This window comes from Aulostomus chinensis, chromosome 4 (assembly GCF_037954235.1).
Source record: "Aulostomus chinensis isolate RoL2024-O1b breed Wild chromosome 4, RoL_Achi_v1.0, whole genome shotgun sequence".
Lineage (NCBI taxonomy): Eukaryota > Metazoa > Chordata > Actinopteri > Syngnathiformes > Aulostomidae > Aulostomus > Aulostomus chinensis.
In genome coordinates, this window is record NC_141323.1 from 24,487,027 (window position 1) to 24,500,692 (window position 13,666).

The 13,666-nt window shown below is 41.2% G+C and overlaps 5 non-coding genes across 5 annotated transcripts; 1 reads left to right on the plus strand and 4 right to left on the minus strand.

Moving 5' to 3' along the window:
• Positions 1–250: 250 nt before the first annotated feature.
• trnaf-gaa (transfer RNA phenylalanine (anticodon GAA)) lies at positions 251–323 on the minus strand. The gene has a single exon. It is a non-coding gene; the product is annotated as a tRNA-Phe (tRNA).
• Positions 324–3,323: 3,000 nt separating this feature from the next.
• Positions 3,324–3,405, plus strand: trnas-gcu (transfer RNA serine (anticodon GCU)). The gene has a single exon. It is a non-coding gene; the product is annotated as a tRNA-Ser (tRNA).
• A 619-nt stretch (positions 3,406–4,024) lies between these two features.
• Positions 4,025–4,143, minus strand: LOC147263949 (5S ribosomal RNA). Its single transcript, XR_015115188.1, has one exon. It is a non-coding gene; the product is annotated as a 5S ribosomal RNA (ribosomal RNA).
• A 289-nt stretch (positions 4,144–4,432) lies between these two features.
• On the minus strand, positions 4,433–4,551 carry LOC147263950 (5S ribosomal RNA). Its single transcript, XR_015115519.1, has one exon. It is a non-coding gene; the product is annotated as a 5S ribosomal RNA (ribosomal RNA).
• A 6,974-nt stretch (positions 4,552–11,525) lies between these two features.
• On the minus strand, positions 11,526–11,644 carry LOC147263951 (5S ribosomal RNA). Its single transcript, XR_015115456.1, has one exon. It is a non-coding gene; the product is annotated as a 5S ribosomal RNA (ribosomal RNA).
• Between the last annotated feature and the right edge of the window lie 2,022 nt (positions 11,645–13,666).

Below are 13,666 nucleotides of genomic sequence, written 5' to 3' on the forward strand. Positions count from 1 at the left end.
CTCAGGCTCTTTCTACAGTTTTTAGACAGGAAAAGAAACACCTGTGAAGGTCAAACTGCTGCTTTCTTGACTTCTTCAATCCTCCATGTTAAAGTCCACCATGCTTTTGATTGGCTCTGATTCTCTGTGGCAAAATCCAACAAGAGGCTCCAAAAATGTCTTGAATGTCATAAGAATGCACAGGACAAGATGTTTGTTTCCTTCATGTCTGCAGTTCCTCCACTGGAAAGTAAAGTCAATGCTGTTCCTCTGCTGAAACCTGGGATCGGACCAGGGACCTTTAGATCTTCAGTCTAACGCTCTCCCAACTGAGCTGTTTCAGCTCTGAGGGAGGGCCCTGCTTCTCTCATTTTATAATCTCTTCCACTCTCACTAGAACTTAGAGAGGATTTGAGCTTCTGAAGTCATGACACATTGAACAGTTCTACAGGACCATTTTTGATGAATGTCTGAATCACACAAGCCTTTTTTGTTTGTCTTCTTCCCAGTTGCCTCAACATTGTGTGAGCCAATAATTCCACATCTGTACCAGACACACCTCTGGTTGGTGGGTTTTATGGATCTTTCTGTTCTAACAGTGTCTTTTATCTTAAATATGCCACTTTCACATGAAAACATCAATAACAGGACAATATCAATACTATTATTGCTGCTGTTGCTGTTGTTGGTTGTGTGTCTGTCTTCCATTCCTCTGTCTTTCTCTCTGCTTGTCTTTCACCCTCATCTTGTTCCCATCTTTTTGTCATTCTCTCCCTCCTTTCTCTCTGTCTTTTGTCTTTTCTTCTCTATATTTGTCTTCTGCTGCCCCAGGATCAGCTTCTATCACTCAGTGGTCCAGAACCATTATGAAGCCTGATCATGAATGTGAGCAAAGCTCTTGGAACAGGCCTGCTGCCACCACAACTAAGATCCTGCAGGTCACTAGAAACTCCAGTGTCCAGCTTACAAGTGGACTTTCCTCTGATCTGTGGTGGTGCTGAGTTTAGCAAACATCTCCAACAAGAAGATGAAGGAGGCCATCAACTCCTCCAAGCTCAACATCTATACTGGCTTTACTGGGAGATCAGGAGGTCAAAGCAGATCTCCACCCTCCACCTCAGATGGTTTCTACTCACAGAGATGAGGGACCAGTTCAAACCAGCTACCTGGAGCTCCCTTAAGCCATTGTCCACCCCCCCCCCCCACACACACACACAGCCTGTCTTTGGTATAAAATGGTCTGTCAAGTTCACGTTGGAAGATTTCTCTGACTCGATTGTGAATAAAGAGATTCTTCATCTGACACCTGAGTCTTGATCCACTGATTCCTCTGATCCACCTCTTTCTGCTCCAACAAGGCTGACATGGATCAGGTGGGTCCATGTCATCCAATCAGTCAGTCAATCAGGTATTTGACTGCTTGTTGGTTGTAATTCCATAGAGTTTAATCTCAAATGTTATAGAATTAATTACAACATCTTAAAGACCTTTGTCCAACACTTGAAACTCACCTGTCTGTGGAGGCCCAACTGGCCTTTGGTAGTGAGGTGGTGGATGCATGTGTATGAAATGAGGCTCGTGTTGCTGTGAGGAGCCACTAGAGGGAGACACCTGTCGTTCCTCCCAGCTGACAATGAGGCTTCACAGCTGCATTTGAAGCTGTCCTTTATGAGTCACAACTGTCTTGAGCTCAGGAGCCAAACTCACCGAAAAAATATGCAAGTGGCTCTGGACAAAAGCGTCTGCTCAATGAAATTGTAGGATTGTAGAATTCTATAAATGTAGAATATAATTGTAGAAATGCTCTCTCTCACCACCCCCCAACGTCTGTGCCAGGGTCTCTGGCCAGTGGTCAATGGCTCCTATCACCTGCCCAGGATGGATCCAGCTTGCTTGTCTTTTTAATTCTGCACTTATTAGAGACCTGGAAAAAAAAGAATGCTGAAAAAGAGAAAATAGGACCTCACACAAATGGGCTTGTGACATAATTTTAAAGAATTGTGTAAATGTGAATCTTTTACAAATGTGTGTGTGAATGTGGTTGTTGTGGCCGAGTGGTGAAGGCGATGGACTAGAAATCCATTGGGGTCTCCCTGCTCAGGTTGGAGTCCTGCCAACAACGTTAAAGTGTTGATGTTCTGGAGGAGACAACATCTGATCTTTTTAGATCCACGAGTCAAAGGTTTTCTTTAAAGGGCTGTAGAAGCTGAGGATGAGGGAGAGACAGAATTTCAAACCATCTTCGTGAGGACATTTTGAAAAATGATGACATTTTGCCACAGTTATTATTGACTTGGAACACTGCAAAAATATCCCTTCTCCAAAAACCCTCCTCTTCAACTTTGTACCCAAGTTGTCTCCTCATCAGGCACCACAGTGTCCAGGATGTTCAGTCAAAAAGTCATTAATGATTTTAAAAATGTCAATAAAACACAAAATAAGGCTTGAAATAGGTAAAATCACCATCTGTAGACTGGACCAATATGCTGATGTGATCCTTTGATTAGTTTAGGATCAGTCAGAGATCAAAGACTGAAGCAGGAGATCAATGCTCAGAACCCAGAGATCAAAGACAGAATTCAGACATCAGAGACAGAATTCAGACATCAAACACATACCTGATGGAGGCTCCACCCCCCCCCCCAGACAGTTTCCATGTAAGTCGTAAGTTTTATTTTTAAAGCGCCAAATCACAACAAGTGTTATCTTCTTTTTATTCTTTTTATTAAAGATTGAAGCTCCATACAAGACAGAGTTTGTAGACAAGAACATCACAACCAGGGAAGCTTTCACTTCTTTTGACGGACAGCTTTGATTTCAGGTTCGACCTCTGTAATATTGAAAGTAAAGTAAATGAAGCACCTGTGAAGGTAAAACTGATGATGTCATGACTTGTTCAGTCCTCCAACATTAAAGTCCAACAAGCTTTTGACTGGCTCTGATTCTCTGTGGCAAAATCCAACAAGAAGAAACAGAAAATCTTGAGGTTGTCTCACTTTTTTTTTAAAAAGAAACTCTGCATAGGACAGTGATAGGATGATTGTTTCCTTGGATGAAAAAGTCTGGTACTCTCATCTTCTTAAACATTTACTTGTTCAATCAGGACAAGAGAATCTGAGCTTGGATGTCATTTTGTAGTAAAAGGTGAATTAAACTTGTAAACATCAGCTGGTGTTCACTCTGATGATGTGTCGATGGTCTGTATTCTGCCTTCTGTAGCACGATGCTGCTGGGAAGAAGCCTGATTATGTCAGAGTTGTGTTCAGTGGCTCCTGCTGGGTCCATTTCTGACAAATAGGCTCCAAAGAGTTCAGGTGTTTAAAAGCTCAGAGTTGCTGTCAGCAGACGAGGTAGCCGAGTGGTTAAGGCGATGGACTGCTAATCCATTGTGCTCTGCACGCATGGGTTCGAATCCCATCCTCGTCGTAAGCGACTCTGGTTTCTACTCCTAGATTATGGAATTACGTTGAGGCTTTTAACTGACACAGATACCAGTTGAGTCAACTTCCCTTTCACAACCTGACCAAAACAACTCTGACACCCAGAGCTCACATGTGTCAATCACCTCTGTAGAAGGTCCCGCCCCCACAGAGCTATAAATCCTCCCATCAGTGAAGAAAACTGAAGACGCCTCTTGGATGAGAGCTGAAGCATCTTCAAGAAACCAGAAACAGTCCACTTGGTATGTTTAAATAATTCTACAATTCTTCAATTCATTCTTGTCTTGCCACTGTGAGACTGTAGCTGCAGGTCAAATGTGAGATAAAAATGACTTAATGACTTTAGTGACTTAATTTCATGTGGCATGCAATTAACAAAAGACCAAAAATAACACTGGTCAAGTTAATTTTATTTATATTGCACCAAATCAAAACAAAACTTATCTCATGACACTTTACAGGAAGAGCAGGTCCAGTACCAAACTCCTTCAATGAATCTACACCCAACAATTCTCCATCAGCAAGCCAAATAGGTGTCCTGTCAATACAACGAAAAGAATGTTGATGTCATCGGGAGAAAAGTACAGCATCTGCCAAAACAAAAAAGCTTACAGCACCTGGTATTCCCAGGCGGTCTCCTTTCCAAGTACTAACCAGGCCCAACCCTGCTTAGCTTCCGAGATCAGACGAGATCGGGCGTGTTCAGAGTGGTATGGCCGAAAACCCTTGACTCTGAAACACATGGGCTCTATATCCATTTCACACACTTTACAACCTCAGAAAAAAAGTGGTGCGCAACAGCCTCAGGGTCTTTTCACACGCCAAAAAGGTGTCCTGTCAATACAAAGAAAAGAATGTTGATGTCATCTAGAGAAAAGTACTGCATCTGCCATCTGTCTACTTCAAATTTCACAGCTGCAGAAAGGCACTTCAAGAAAAGGTGTGTGAGGGAAGCTCGCTCATGCTGGTCCCCAAAGACTCAAAGCGGCCCTTTCCTCACAATGAAACAAAAAAGCTTACAGCGCCTGGTATTCCCAGGCGGTCTCCCACCCAAGTACTAACCAGGCCCGACCCTGCTTAGCTTCCGAGATCAGACGAGATCGGGCGTGTTCAGAGTGGTATGGCCGTAAGCCCTTGACTCTGACACACATGGGCTCTATATCCATTTCACTCACTTTACAATCTCAGAAAAAAAGTGATGTGCAACAGCCTCACGGTCTTTTCACACGCCAAATAGGTGTCCTGTCAATACAACGAAAAGAATGTTAATGTCATCTAGAGAAAAGTACTGCATCTGCCATCTGTCTACTTCAAATTAACCACTGCATGACATTCAATTTCAAAGCTGCAGAGGGCGCTTCAAGAAAAGGTGTGTGAGGGAAGCTCGCTCATGCTGGTCCCCAAAGACTCAAAGCGGCCCTTTCCTCACAAAGAAATAAAAAAGCTTACAGCACCTGGTATTCCCAGGCGGTCTTCCATCCAAGTACTAACCAGGCCCGACCCTGCTTAGCTTCCGAGATCAGACGAGATCGGGCGTGTTTTTTTTTTTTGTCTTTTATTATCAAAAATACATCATACATTTTTACCAACTGTACATTCTTATTTACATGACAAAATTTAACAATTATATAAAAAATAAATTCCTTCAGGAAAGAAATCTTACCAAAAAAAAACCCCCACCCTTGATACACCTCGAACTTGATGAAAACACCATCAGAGTTTTTTTTTTTGTTTTTTTTTTTTAATTAAGTTAAATTTAGACAAATAAACCAACACTATGTGCCTACAGCCACTGGAGCAATGCAGGTCATTCCAAAAAAATAAATAAATAAAAATTAAAGAGAGACAAAAAAAAACTCATGGGACTAAAAAGAACAAATTCCTGTCGTGAAGTGTCACACACACAAATTTTTTTTTTTTTTTTAAATGAAATTTTATCAAAATGAAATGTTAAACACACCAAAAACATAAACCACCCAATTTGCTCACCCCTTTATTAAATTTGAAAAATACTTTGCTTTATAAAAAAAAGAGACTACTTAGCTGGGAATTTGAAGAGAAAACATACCATTGTCAATCTTGTTTATTTCAATTTTGCCATTTGCTATGTTGAAAAATGTGTTTTTCCTGCAGAAAGTGTTTTCAAAAATATCCTTGTCCATGTCATGTAAGATTTGTAGGTGCGTCAAGAGTGTTGTGTAAAAAACCCCAAATATGTTTATTTTCTTCTTTTCATAGAGAGCGTAGTTTCTAGTTGTCCATATTGATTTTTTTGCAAAAGTGAGTATGGTATTTATGAGAGTCCTGTTCTGATCCTTTTGTTTCAGTGTTGTACCAAAGAGAAGAGTCCATGTCCATAGTGTTTCATCTGTCAAACTGAAATTGCAGTGCTCTTGCAGTAGCATCCTTATGAAATTCCTGAATTTATCCGATTCCTTGCAGTTGATGAATAGATGCTCCTGGTCTTCCGGTTCTTTATTGCAGATTTGGCATGTCCTACTGTAGTTTTCCTTATTAATCTGGTGTAATTTGATTCCTGTGAAAATTCTCCTGTGTCTGATATTGAATTCTAGCTTGAAAGTATTGCTGTCCATGTAAGGTATGTTAAGGTTTTGCCAGATTTTTCCTATCGGTATTCCCTTGAATAATTGTGCCCAGTGTTTTTCTGCTTTTGGAGTGCGTTTAATTGAGTTAATCCCTATGGTGTACCAGTCCTTTGTTTTCACCTGTGACAGCTCTTTCCCTGTGTACTGTGTGACAAGCTCAAGCGGTGGGAGTTCGGGGTCTGCTCTCGATTTGTCCGTGATGATTAAGTTTCTCCACAGTGAGGTTATGTTTCTGTTGATTTTGTTACCTAGTCCATTTAGGTAATCCTTTCTGCACGGTGTCCCTGTTTTTTTGAGTTGGGTTGTGACTTTCCTGAGACTGAACAGACCCCTTTCCCCCACCACTTGACCGACCCTTGTTATATTATGTTGCTGAAGTGCCCTGCATTTAAGTGTCCTACCATTGTGTGTGAAAAAGGTGCTTTCGAGAAAAGGTAACTGCAGCACATGACTTTTCTGACTGCACTTAGGCCTGAGGTGGGGCAGGAATTTGCCCCATGCCTCTAGCACCTCCTGGTAGAACATCGGTAGCGAGCCATGGCTTTTCCCAGGAAGGAGGTGATAAAGAGGGAGTTTCTCCCCCTCCCCGTACTCAGCCAGGTAGCCCGCCATTGTGTCCTCCCAGGGGTACTGCCTGTTCCAATCGAGAAAATTTCTAACTAATTTGGCCCTGAGTGCATCTTTTTTTGCACTGATGTCAATTAGTCCTAATCCCCCCTCCCTTTTATTAGCAATTATCACCCGATGAGCGATCGAATTTCCCTTTCCCCTCCAAAGGAAGGAGGAGATCGCTTCATTGAGCGAATTTAGTGCCCACTGCGGTAGCTCACAGGCCCCCAAAACATGATTAATTTTTGACAGTATTAAGGCATTGATGACAATTATCTTTCCTCTCAGGCTTAAACCCCTACTTCTCCATAAATTAAGTGTATTTTCTACCTTTTTTACAAGTTCTCTCCACCCTAAGTCCCTGGCTTCCCCTTCATTTTTACCAATGTATACACCCAGTATTTTCCTGTATTCTTTAGTGCTAAAACCCCAATTATTTTTTAAACTATTTTTACCGAATTCCATCATTTCTGACTTATTTCTGTTAACCTTAGCTCCTGATGCTTTTTCATATCTTTCTAGATGTTTTATAATATAATTTAAATTTTCTTCATTTTTAAACATTATATTGATATCATCCGCAAATTGTGCTATTTTAACGACTTTGTCTCTATATGTTTTTATACCTATAATATTCTTATCATTCATTATACTTAAAGCTAGTGGCTCAGCAACAATACTGTATAAAAGAGCTGAAAGCGGGCATCCTTGCCTTACCGATCTTTTTAATTTGATCTTTTCTGTTAGTTGTCCATTTATCTTTATTTGACTGTATGCGTTATCGTATAATAATTTAATCCATCTAATAAAGCCTTCACCGTATCCAAATCTTTTTAAAGTTTTATATAAGAAAAGATGTTCTACTCTGTCGAATGCTTTCTCCAAATCAATTCCGAGCAGATACCCCCCCTGTGCTGCCATTGTCCTGACGGTATCCTTTATTGTAAGGATCGTATCTATGATGTCTCTATCTGGTATGCCGTATGCCTGTGTATTACCAATAATGGTTCCTATTGTAAGTTTAAGCCTGTTTGCCAGTGTTTTGGTCAGTATCTTGTAATCTGTATTGAGTAAACTTATTGGTCTATAGTTTGTTATATCCTGTTTTGAACCTTTATTTTTGTAGATAAGTGAAATTATTCCTGCAGTGAATGTATTGGATGTTCTCTGTTCCCGTTCCATTGAGTGGTACAATGACAGCAACAGGGGAGCTATCTGCTCTTTGAAACAAATATAAAATTCTGCTGTTAAACCATCTACCCCTGGACTTTTGTTTTTATTTAAGCTATCTATTGCCGTCTTTATCTCATTAATAGTAATTTGTGCATCAGACCATTCCTTATCCTCCACTGAAATACTAGTTTGGATATTTGATAACAACTTGTCTACCTCTTCGCTATTGCTATATCCATTATCAAATAATTCTTTATAAAACTCTGTAGTTACTCTTAGTATATTTTCTTGATCGTCATATTCTTTTCCAGTTATATCGTTGATTTTTTCTATTATAGTTTTGTTTTGTTTTTGCTTTTCGAGCCCCAAAAAATATGCGGTGCATTTTTCTCCTTCTACTAAATTTTTAACTCTGCTTCTTATCATTGCACCTCTGCATTTTATTTTTTCTATGTTTCCTAGTTTTGCTTTATATAATTCATAGTTTTCTGTGTTTCTGTTAGGTTTTTTATCAAATAATGCTATTTCATGATTGATTAATTTTCTTAGTCGATTTTCTTCCAGCTCCTCTCTCCACTTTTTCTCTTTACTATAATTTATACTACTTCTTTTAATTCTTTGCTTTAGAATTTCCCACTTTTCTATAAAATTATTTTCTATTTTCATTTCAATTTTTGCATAATCAAGCAGTTTTGTGATTTTTTTAACGTAAGTTGAATCTGCCAGGAGGCTGGAGTTGAGGCACCAGGTACCTCCCCCCCTGAAACCTCCTGCAGCACCCAAGTAACACTCAATTGTTGCGTGATCACTCCATGCGTTATAATTATATTGTATTTTATTGATCTGTTTTGTTGCTTCAGGGGCCGCTAGACATAAATCTATTCTGGCTTGTTTCATTTTTCCCTGCACAACCTGTCTTCTGGAGTACTCTTTCTTGAATGGGTTGTGAATTCTCCATACATCTGTCAAATTGTGAATATTCATTAAATTATATAGCTCAGTTCTGCTTGTGTCATTCTTGTATACATTGTTAATTGATATATCATCCTTAGTTAATGCGATATTGAAATCTCCTATTATTATGGTTCTATGATCTATCCATCTGCTTATACTATTTAGAAACATTTTCCTTTCCTTTTCACAGTTACTGGCATATATGTTAACAATTCTGTATGTTCTATTGTTTATGCAAACATCTATAATAAGTATTCTACCTTTCTTGTCATGATATATTAGCTTGCTATTGGTACTTATAGTCTTTTTTACTAAAATAGCTACGCCACAAGATTTACTTGTGCCGTTGCTAAAAAAGACATCTCCTTCCCACATTTTGCTTGCTGCCGCCACGCTATCCCCTTCCCACCTTGTCTCCTGTAAGCAGAGAATGTCACACTTGCTTTTAAGTAAAATGGCGGTCATCCTGCCATAAGTGCGGAGTCCATTGACATTAAGGGAGTGCAGCAGAAACATGGTCAGACCAAAAAAACCTTTAAACAGCCAATTTTCCCTCAAGATTTTTTACCTCTCCCTCCTTCTTTCTTCTGTTTTTTCTTCATCGCAGCATCTTTTATTGAGGTGTGCTTTTTCCGAATATTTTTGATTGTGGCAAAGTCCATTTCCGAGTCACTGTTTGATCTACTCTGAGGAGGGAAGGTGGAGGGCACATTTAAGGTAGGTACCCTGGTGGATGTGGCTGCCGCCGGCTGCAATTCTCTTGGGGTATCCCCCACCTCCATTGATTCCAGGAGTTGAGAAGGCTCCGGCTCCTTTTCGGACCCGTTTCCTCCTCCATCCTTTCCTCTCTGCTGTGGGCCTGAGTCAGTGCTCATGTCATTCAGACTTGAACCAAGCCTTGTGCCTGGGCTCTGCACCACTTTAGGAGGGCTCTGGGTTCTCTGAGGGGCGTAACCCTCACCGGCAGCCTGCTTGGCGGCGCCACTACCCACCTCGTCATCTTCCTCCTCATCCTCCGTTCCTCCCTCACTTAAACCTTCCATCTCACTGTACAGCTCCTCAGATCCAGATTCCACCACAATATCCTCATCACTACAATTACAATTACATTCATCAATTTTGTTCCAACACACCTCACATTTCTGTATCTTATTAGGTTTCCTGTTGCACTCCCTTGCATAATGCCCCTGGACACCACACTTATGGCAGGAGAACTCAGGACAGTCCCTTAGGATGTGCCCCGGCTGGAGGCACATCCTACACACCCTAGCCTGCCTATCATGTATGACCCTGAAATATTCCGGTCCTATTGCTGTGTCAAACCGTGCTGAATAAGGCAGAGATTGGACTTTATCTGTAAATTTTACTTTGAGAAACCGCGTCCCATCAGCAATTTGCGTACCCGGCCACATCCTCCTCCTTATAGTTGATGCCGCTGAGACTCCCCACCCTTCTAGCTTTTGTAAAATTTCCTCATCTCTGATGTAAGCTGGTAAGCTTAAAAAAGAAACCATGAGTTCATCATTACACAGATCTTTGACATGCACTGTGTTGTCCCCAATTTTGAAACCATCTAGGATTCTCTCTTTCCCTTTGATGTGTGACATGGTAATTTCATATTTCTGCGGCCCTGTCGCCCTACAGGCTATTAAACCTCCACACAGTGCTCTTATGCATCTCATTAATTCGAGAACTGGGACTTCATCCTGCCCAGTTACCTCGACACTGACCGTCAGTTCTCTGTCATACTTGTGGTCGCCACCCGCAGATTTCGCCGCTCCATGTCGCTGCTGCTGCTGCCTTTCCCCACCAGACGCCGCATCTCTTTCCGCCGCCAATTCTCTCTCACTCTCCGTCGCCTCTCCAGTAGCTCCTCGCTGCCCAGGTCTTCTCGGAACCACTTCTTCAGCTCTGTTCTTCAGGCCACCAGCTCTCGTTGCCTGTGGACCGGCTCCAGCGCTCCTTCCACACATCTCCTCTGAATCAGCCGCTGCTCACCGTCTTTCCCCCGCTGTCGCTGCGGAAGCCGCTCTCGCATTTCCCTCCGGCAGTTTTCCTTCCGACTTCTTCATGTTTCGTTTCTGATTGTTTCTTTTAACAAGCAACCATTTTTCATTTTCTTCACCTGTTTGTGCGTTTATGTCAAGTCCGTTTTCCATGCTCGTAATCTGAAATCCGTTTGCAGAGTTCAAATCCATTTGGTCCGTCCGAAAGTTTTTCATTAGGAAAAAAAAAACTCAAATTGACCTCCCCCGATCAGTATAAAAATTGTCGGGGGGAAAAAATGTTCACTCTAAAAACGAACCAAAAATGCACGGAAAATAAGGAAGAACAATGAAAAAGGCTGAAAAAAACGAAAGAAATGGGAAAAGCGGAGTCCGCGACCTCCGTGTGTCGTGCTGTCAGCGTACCGTCTGATTGGCGCATGCGTGTTCAGAGTGGTATGGCCGTAAGCCCTTGACTCTGACACACATGGGCTCTATATCCATTTCACTCACTTTACAACCTCAGAAAAAAAGTGATGCGCAACAGCCTCAGGGTCTTTTCACACGCCAAATAGGTGTCCTGTCAATAAAAGAAAAGAATGTTGATGTCATCGAGAGAAAAGTACTGCATCTGCCATCTGTCTACTTCAAATTAACCACTGCATGACATTCCATTCCAAAGCTGCGGAGGGCGCTTCAAGAAAAGGTGTGTGAGGGAAGCTCGCTCATGCTGGTCCCCAAAGACTCAAAGCTGCCCTTTCCTCACAAAGAAAAAAAAAAGCTTACAGCACCTGGTATTCCCAGGCGGTCTCCCATCCAAGTACTAACCAGGCCCGACCCCGCTTAGCTTCCGAGATCAGACGAGATCGGGCGTGTTCAGAGTGGTATGGCCGTAAGCCCTTGACCCTTACACACATGGGCTCTATATCCATTTCACTCACTTTACAACCTCAGAAAAAAAGTGAGGCGCAACAGCCTCAGGGTCTTTTCACACGCCAAATAGGTGTCCTGTCAATACAACGAAAAGAATGTTGATGTAATCGAGAGAAAAGTACTGCATCTGCCATCTGTCTACTTCAAATTACACGCTGATTGATATTCAATTTCAAAGCTGCGGAAAGGCGCTTCAAGATCAAGTGTTGAGGGAAGCTCGCTCATGCTGGTCCACAAAGACTCAAAGCTGCCCTTTCCTCAAGCTGAAGTCAAAAGAATTGCAAATTAATCCTTCACAGGTACTTGTTCACGGAGATGGATGAAATAAAAATTGAATATATTCTCGTATTATAAAAATACAATGAACAAAATTATTAACAATGAGTAAGAGGATTTTCAAAACAAAACAAACAGTGTCTTTCTTGGTTCTGAGCTTTCGTTCCACTTAAAATAAAAATCTTTTTTAGTTAGATAGTTTAACATAAAATACCCTCAATTCATCCTTAACACCTCAATTGTAAGGAAAAAACAGTTTCCTCTACAAAAGATAACCCTTTTGTTTTTTTAAATATACATCATATTTAATCCCTTTCAGAATCCTTAAGTTACTTTCTAATACGGTATTCTTTAATTTACAACAACTAAAACTCAATATTTTACCTGTGGGCACACACACATTCATATGAAAAACCTTAAATTAAATTTTTACCTGTTTCAGGCCTGTTTATTGAAGCTCGTGTGCGGTCGGGGCTTCACAACTGTAATGGCCGCTTCACTCGCAGCTGAGCACACAATAAAAGCAAGTGCATGTGTATGTTAGTCCTCACAAATCCAGGGTTTTATTAGAAGGGGGAGAACGGGAATGGAGGATGAGAGTCTGAATGGTAATGGCAATGGCGGTGGAAGTCACAATCCAAACACTCACGCAATGGCGGGACAGCGAAAGTCACGAAGAAGAAAACACAGCAGGACAGGGCACAGCAGAACAGCAGAGCCATCGGATGGAAACCCGTCTCTCTCTCTCCAATGTCCGTCTCCTTCAAGCATATTATCTTAATTTAGCCACAATTATCAAACATTATCTCGTGTCGAATTCGCATTACCTTTACTTTCGCTCCAAAAATATTACAACGCTAAAGCTACGATCTGCAGGCACATCAGCACGGAATGATATCCCTAGCTAGCACGTCGCTAACCATGTACACATCCAGTCTCTTTTCACTATAACAGTTAGATAAAGCGCAAATACAGGCATAAATATTCACCTCTCGAAGGTCACACAGAAGTTTACATCAGGACCACCAGTCGTCGACCTCCAAAATAAACTTAAATGCTCTCCACACAAACGATGCCTCCCCTCTTCGCTCTCTGATTATTGCCTCTGTTTCTCTCCCCATGCGCGCTAACTACTCACCTCACAAACCAGCGCCACTAGTCCCACCCCTTACACAGTATCTTTCCTCTGATTGGCTTTTGCGGTCTTAATACACCCAAAGATAAAACAGGAATGAAATGATTGACAGGTAACAATTGAGGTTACATATAAACACGGCTTCTTCCCCTCTCCTTATTCTCAGATCACTGATCTTTTCCAGACTCAGAGAACTTAAAGACCTTCATATGAATTTATTTTTTAACTGTAAATAGTTTTACTTTTTAAATGTTACATATTATATTTATGCTTTTAACCTTCTCACATTATAACCAATTTTAACGATCATGAACTCTATTTATTTTTGAACTTTTTAACACATCTTTTTATGCTTTTTATGCGATGTAATTTATTTGATTTTTGTACACGGCTACATGTTGTATGATAACAAGAGTGTATATTGTTTACAATGTGTTACAGTCAATGGGTGGCACGGTGGTACCGTTGTTAACAGTGTCGCCTCAAAGCAAGTTCAAGTCCTGGCTCGAGCACAGGTTCTTTCTGTGTGGTGTGTGCATGTTGTCCCCGTGCCTGCGTGGGCATTCTGTCTGCAAT